The sequence below is a fragment of the Pelobates fuscus genome, chromosome 10, assembly GCF_036172605.1.
Source record: "Pelobates fuscus isolate aPelFus1 chromosome 10, aPelFus1.pri, whole genome shotgun sequence".
NCBI classification, from domain to species: Eukaryota; Metazoa; Chordata; class Amphibia; order Anura; family Pelobatidae; genus Pelobates; species Pelobates fuscus.
The window spans coordinates 71692930-71699467 of NC_086326.1; the positions used below are offsets into that span (position 1 = coordinate 71692930).

Genomic DNA, 6538 nt, shown 5'->3' on the forward strand with positions numbered 1-6538 from the left:
TTTTTTTTCCTACTGTGTATTTACAATCATTTTGTGTTACTACTAGACAAGGGACAACGTATACTCACTAATTCTTTATATTCCCCAATATTTCAGCAATAAATAAAAAAAAAAACGTAAATTAAAATATATTTTCTTGTTGGCAAAAAACAAAGAAAAATGTACGTAAATTAGTGGTTTTGACCCTATTTCAGGTGTTCTCTAATCATATATTTTTACATATAATATTCAATGACTCCAACATTTTTATTTTCCCCTTTTTATTTAAGTCATCAGCAGTGAAGGGGTTAAAGCAAGTCTTTGTGTTCATTTACATTGCCTTGTCATACTTGAACCTCTTTCATTAGTATAAAAGTTTGTATCGATTTGATTTATGCAGAATTGTTAAAACTGAACTAAATGATCAGTTCTTGACAATTCATTGACAATTCTAATGTTAAACTATTCCAGTCTAACTCGTTTAGTTAATTTTAATGTACTGTAATGCAAAACAGCAAGGGGTGTCAAATTAACAGAAACTAATTGATATTCTGATTAGGCCTACTGAAGGTTTGGTTCTGCAGAAGTCATCAGTGGTTGCAGTTGATTCTTTCAAATGGAAGGGGAGAGGTTGGTTATATTAGCAACGATTTTGCAATTTGATTTTCAATTTACTTCTTAGTGAATAAACCCTTACAATAATTACTGTAACTTTAAAACGGTTTAGAACTTTGCTGTTATTTGTCAGAAAACTAATCTTTTACACAGTCTTTTCCAATGAAAAGACACTTGCAAAATCTCCACAAAAATGAAAAAAAAAAAAAAATCAACTAACAAATTGCTTAACAAGAACAAATTTTGAGACTCACTTCACAGTTATCTCCTAAATTGTGAATTTCTTGGAAACCAGAGGAAGTTCATAGTGAGTTTAAAATTTCAAGTAAATTTGATGCAAAAATAGCCAAACTGAAAACCTTTAGTTTGACTCATGGTGCCTGAAACTTTGACATTTTAGTTATTTAATTCCCTTTTAATTCCCATCAATTTTAGTGAGCAACCCTGCGCCATGCATGTTACATTATTATTATTTTATTATTTATATAGCACCAGCAAATTCTGTAGCGCTGTAAAATTATCAGCTGCTTTAATGCTAAAAGCACATAATATATGGGGTTGTGTATTATGTGCAATGCTGAAGCAAAATTGTTAGCCCGTTTAGGATACATGATGAAAAATGTACATCATGCTGGCATTTTATGTCTGAAGTTGTGTCCTTAAATTGGTTAAAGTTGAGCAACGAGCAGAGACATGCCTTGTTATCCACAGTGATTGCTCCACCTTTAGAACTTTGCCACACAATTGCTTTTAATTCCTATGCTATTATCTTCCCTCCGCTTACATAATCTTGAGGATTGTTCAGGGGAAGGATGTTTAAATTCGAGAGCTATCACTATGATTAAAAGTTACATTTAAAAACAGGTGCTGATACAAAAAACAAACCAAAAAAAAAACCACAACATATAGTTCTTTTACTATACTAGTTGAAATACATATGTTAATAATATTTTTTGCTACAAGCATCCATTATTAAAAAGAAGATCTGGCAGGCCTATGAGAACTAGATCTCTAATTCTACTAAACATAAATGGAAACAACCCCTCTACCAGAATGGTGTCTACTTTCAATCAAACTTGTGTCTTATCTGCACTTATGTCGCTTTAACCCCTGTATCACAACTCATCTTTGAATTCTATGTGTCGTCTTTGCTCAGACATGCTTTAGACTTGAGAAGGGGAGGTTCTCCTGAAAGCTTGTCATTAAAAAATTCTGTTATTCCAATAAAAAAAAAGTATTACAAGATACAAATTGTATCTGTTTTTTTACATCTGCATCACTGGACTAATACGGCTACAATCTCTATGACAGAGATATTATATAAAATAATGTTATATTTTATTTATATATATATATATATATTGCAATTATTCTTTTAATGAAATGATGTTGTCATGTCACCCCAACTCCATTTAGCAAATACACTCTCATTCATAAAAATATTACGTCATGCAAATTGTTCTTTTTATCACCACTAATTCTATCTGTATAGTAAGAATCAATCTATAACACAGGGTGTTTGGGTATAGCCTGCGGATACAACGTACCACTACAATTCCTGAAATTTTCCATTATGGTTTCATTAAAATATTTAGATGTGAATGCAAGGTCTCCTATTTGCATAATTTATTAAGTCACCCGAGGTAGCAATTTGTCAGAAACCATAAAATCGAGACGAATACTGCGTTCTCACAGTGTTTTCGCATCCTTTTTCCTTGGGCGGGGGGGGATTACGCAATATTTTACATTTTATCATACTGTTGCCACAACATGACTGAAAGCCTTTCTAATATGTAATCTTAGTTTTGCAAGAAGTTAATAAATTATTGTGAGAGCCTTCACTCAAGTCAGCCGTGGTCTCTGCTGGGTCATGTTAGTACACGTACATTCCATCAAATTATCATGGAGAAATTATTACGGATTTCATGTCATGTGTTCTTTGCTAAATTACATTTTGTTTTGAACAGGGTGGTAGGATGAAACTGGGTTGGCACAAGCTTCTAACAGCAGAGCAGTGAACATGGACATATAGTGTGGTAAGGTTTTATGGCCGTGCCTAGTCCAACTGCGGCATGAAATATCTATTTTTGTATTTGAAGCTTGCTAAACCGATTCTATTTATTTTACTTCTGCCTTACAAGACCTGAGTTCTGTTGAAAAAAAAAACTCCCAAGATCCTCAGCCAGCCTAGTTCTTAATTTGTAAATGGCCAAACAGGAATTTATGGTTTATGGGGAGTGGTTTGAGATAAGGCCATAATCTAGTTTAATGCTAGAATATTAAATGAGACTTTAAGGCATACAAGTTAGACGTTAGTTACTTTAGAGAAAAATTTAGAAACATACACATTTTCCTTACATAATGACTACAGTTCTTAGACATCGTAAGCATATATATTTCAGATTTTTAAACAGTTAACTAAAAAACTAACTTATGACTTTTAATTTCCCCATTGATGTAGAATAACTGCCACCTATATTGATTATATTTCAAACCCCTTTTTAACAGCTCATCATGGGATCCATTTGTAGATTAACATATAGCTTTAGATTGTTGCATAAACTATTTTGTCCATAATTTATTTATTGAAAAGTTAAACTCTAGAAATGAACATTTAAGTGAAATAACTTGTTTGTACTGTGCAGTGAACAAAACCGGTTTTGGCTAAACCAGAACACATGACAGCACAGCACTACATTAAAATAGCTTGTTAGAAACTGCCTGTGTAAAAGCAATGTCATTAACGAAAGATGTTGGCAGAAATATTTAACCCTTTAAGCACCCTGAATTGTTAATAAAGCATCCACAAATTCTCTCTATCAAATGGTCGAATAATACACTTTATGTTTTATTATTCAACATTTATTTAGTTTTTTTGCATACATTACTTTAACGTGAAATTCGTTTAATCCGATTCATAAAGGGGATTGCTAAAACACCTGCGGCCTGCTGTAGAGCATGACAATACAAAAAAATATCAATTCACGCAATTCTGAAAGTGTTTAAAAGTTCCAAAGCCGAGACAACTGTATTATCTGCACGTTTAAACAATCACATTGCCAAACTAAAGCACCACCGGTAGAATTGTATAAAAAGTAAAGTTTAAAAAGCAAGAAAATACAGTTTCCACTATCTTAGACTGTACTTTGTGAAATTCTATTTGGCTCTAATTTACTGCAATTTGCTAGAGCTTAATTTTTTTACAGAAGAACGCATTTTAAAAATGATGCTCAAACAGGATTCGTACACTCAGGAATATAGTATACAAAAATGTCCAATACTAGTATATATTTAAAAAAAAAAAAAAAGTTGTACAACGATTAAAGAAATGACCATTTAATTCACTTGTATTTGTGTGTATGTGTATATATACTATTTGGTTTTCTTACTCATGTTTTTAGTTTTTTACTTGTATGTCGAGTGGATCATACTTGATCTTAGAAACAGCACTATAATCTATATTGTCTCCTAGTTGAAAGATAGGTGTATATATAATATGTATACAAATATTTTTGTAGCAACCTTAGTTATTTAATCAAACGCGCATTATACAGAAATGCATGTATGTTTCCCCACTTACTGAATATCATCCACTGAATTTTATTTAAAGCTCAGTGTGTTGTTTAATCCAAGAAAAATCCAAATCGCTTTACCCAAGTTTACTGGTCAGGACAAATTCCCCACATAGGTTATCATTTTCTAATTTGGATGTTTTTGGTATAACATTTGAAAATTCCATTGTGAATTCTGTATGGCTCTACCATATCCCTTACACTTAATGCATGACCAAAAAAAAAAAAATGGGTATAAAAATATAAAACAAAATTTTAAATGAAAATCACATATAGAAATTCAAACTTTTAAGTAAAAGATTTGGAATATATAAACTACCTTTCTAACTACTAACTTCTTTATGATAATGGCACAGAATATGTATGGCAAATCATTTTTTAATATTTTTATATTTTACCTGTTAAGTATAAAGGTTGGGTTGTTCGTTCAAGAGCTGGATGTGTTTCTTTCTTTTTACACAAGAATGTCTTCACACAGTGCGTAGCCTGCTTATATAGCAGTAGAAAGAATAAGTTGACTGACTTGTTTGTAGACAATCAGATTCTCAAGCAGGTGAAAAGTCACCTAGTGCTTTATTGGTATCATCCTATGCCTCCACCTTTTCCCACTTGCTAAACTGGTTATATGTTCTAACAGAGAATGTTATCAAAAGAACACCGGAGTTTACATACTAAAAAAAATGCTCTGTCATTGTGGAAAGGAGAAGCAGACACTTATATTGGGGTTTAAATAACAATATATCCATGCATCATCAGGGTAATAAAGTTATACTACTTTTAACCATTTAGAAAACAGACATTGCACATACAATATTACAAAGACTATCACTTGTAAATGTCTTTCAATTCATTTTCCTCTCAAAAGGAGTAATTAATAAATGGTTTGTAAATTACTCTAAGCAACTTGCAATTTAAGTTTTTTTTTTTAAATACATAAAAATAAAAAAAATAGAAAAATCACAAGAAAATCACAATAGATATGTTTCAACTATTGCATGTTTTACTCTGTTAAAAAGGAAGATGTCAAATGAAAACAGTCGAACCATTTCCTAAGACCACATTGCCATTTCAGCATTGCTTCTCCAACGCTTGCCATTTAAAATGCAACATTTCAATTGTAACGTTCGAGCGCATACTGTTGGAAGCTTTTTTTTTTGTGCAAACATTCGTCAGTGAAAAAGGAAAATTAATTGCTATACTTGTCCAACTTGTTGCAAAATCAATAAACTCTAACAAATGTATAACTTTATGAAATATTTGACTTTTATTCTTTTAACTACGACTCGTATCTAAAATTTGCCATAATCAAACATAGTGTATTACCTTTTATAAACGTGCAACAAATAGTCCAGATTAATGTCTCGCCTTAGAAATATCTATTTGTAACTTGGGAAACTCTCTAAGACTAGTTACTCTCGAAGACTAAGTTAAATAATTTTGTGTAACCTGTCTCTAAAATAGGTAATGGTTTTAAATACTAAATAAACAATACATCACACATTTGTTATTTAGCTCATTATTTTATACCTATGATTAATTACAGGGTTGGACAGGGAGAAAAAAAAGCCCCAGGCATTTCACTTAAAAGCCACTGGCCCACCAGGCACTTGCTCAGTGCACACAGCTTTAAAGGGACACTATAGTCACCTGAACAACTACAGCTTAATGTAGTTGTTCAGGTGAGATCTATAGCTCCCTGCAGGCAATCTAATGTAAACACTGTATTTTCAGAGAAAATACAGTGTTTACATTGATTGATAGGAATACCTCCAGTGGCCGTCACTCAGACGGCTACCAGAGGGACTTCCTATCACGAAGGGCCCTAAAAAGGCCCTGTACACGTCAGACGTTTGAAAATACGTCTGACGTGTTCAGGAGAGAGAAGGCACTGTGTGCGCACCTTCTCTCTCCAGCCTGTCAGCGGAGGAGGGGGGCGGGCAAAGACCGCGAGCTGAGCTGTCACTCAGCTCGCGGCCGCGCACACCGCGCGCATGCGCGGTAGTGCGCTCAGGACTTCAGAGGGCGGCATGAATGCCGCCCTCTGAAGTATGTGCGCATGTGTGAAGCTTCCAAATGGAAGCGTCTGATTGCTCCCTGCTCGCGCCCGCCTATTTCGTCATTTTGACGAAATAGGGGGCGCGGCTTCACGAGGCTCCCGGCGCTGGAACCAGGTGAGTAAAATTGCCTCTCTGGAGAGTCCCTTTAACTTCTAATATAAATCGATAACAAATTGTTTTGTATATACTTTGAAATATATATGGAAACTTTTTAATTTACATACTGTTACTTTTTCAGTAATTTTTCAGAATTATTTCTGAGTAGTAGGATATTCCCATCTTATTTAGTATAATTAATAATTATAATTAAAATTT

General features: G+C 33.3%; 1 protein-coding gene across 1 annotated transcript in view; it reads right to left on the reverse strand.

Moving 5' to 3' along the window:
* The window catches only part of LOC134575414 (ATP-dependent translocase ABCB1-like), a 47272-nt gene extending 42583 nt beyond the window's left edge, over positions 1–4689 (reverse strand). The window contains exon 1 of the mRNA XM_063434719.1: positions 4565–4689. The gene's annotated coding sequence lies outside the window, so the exon portion shown is untranslated. The remainder of the gene's footprint in view (positions 1–4564) is intronic.
* Positions 4690–6538: the final 1849 nt, after the last annotated feature.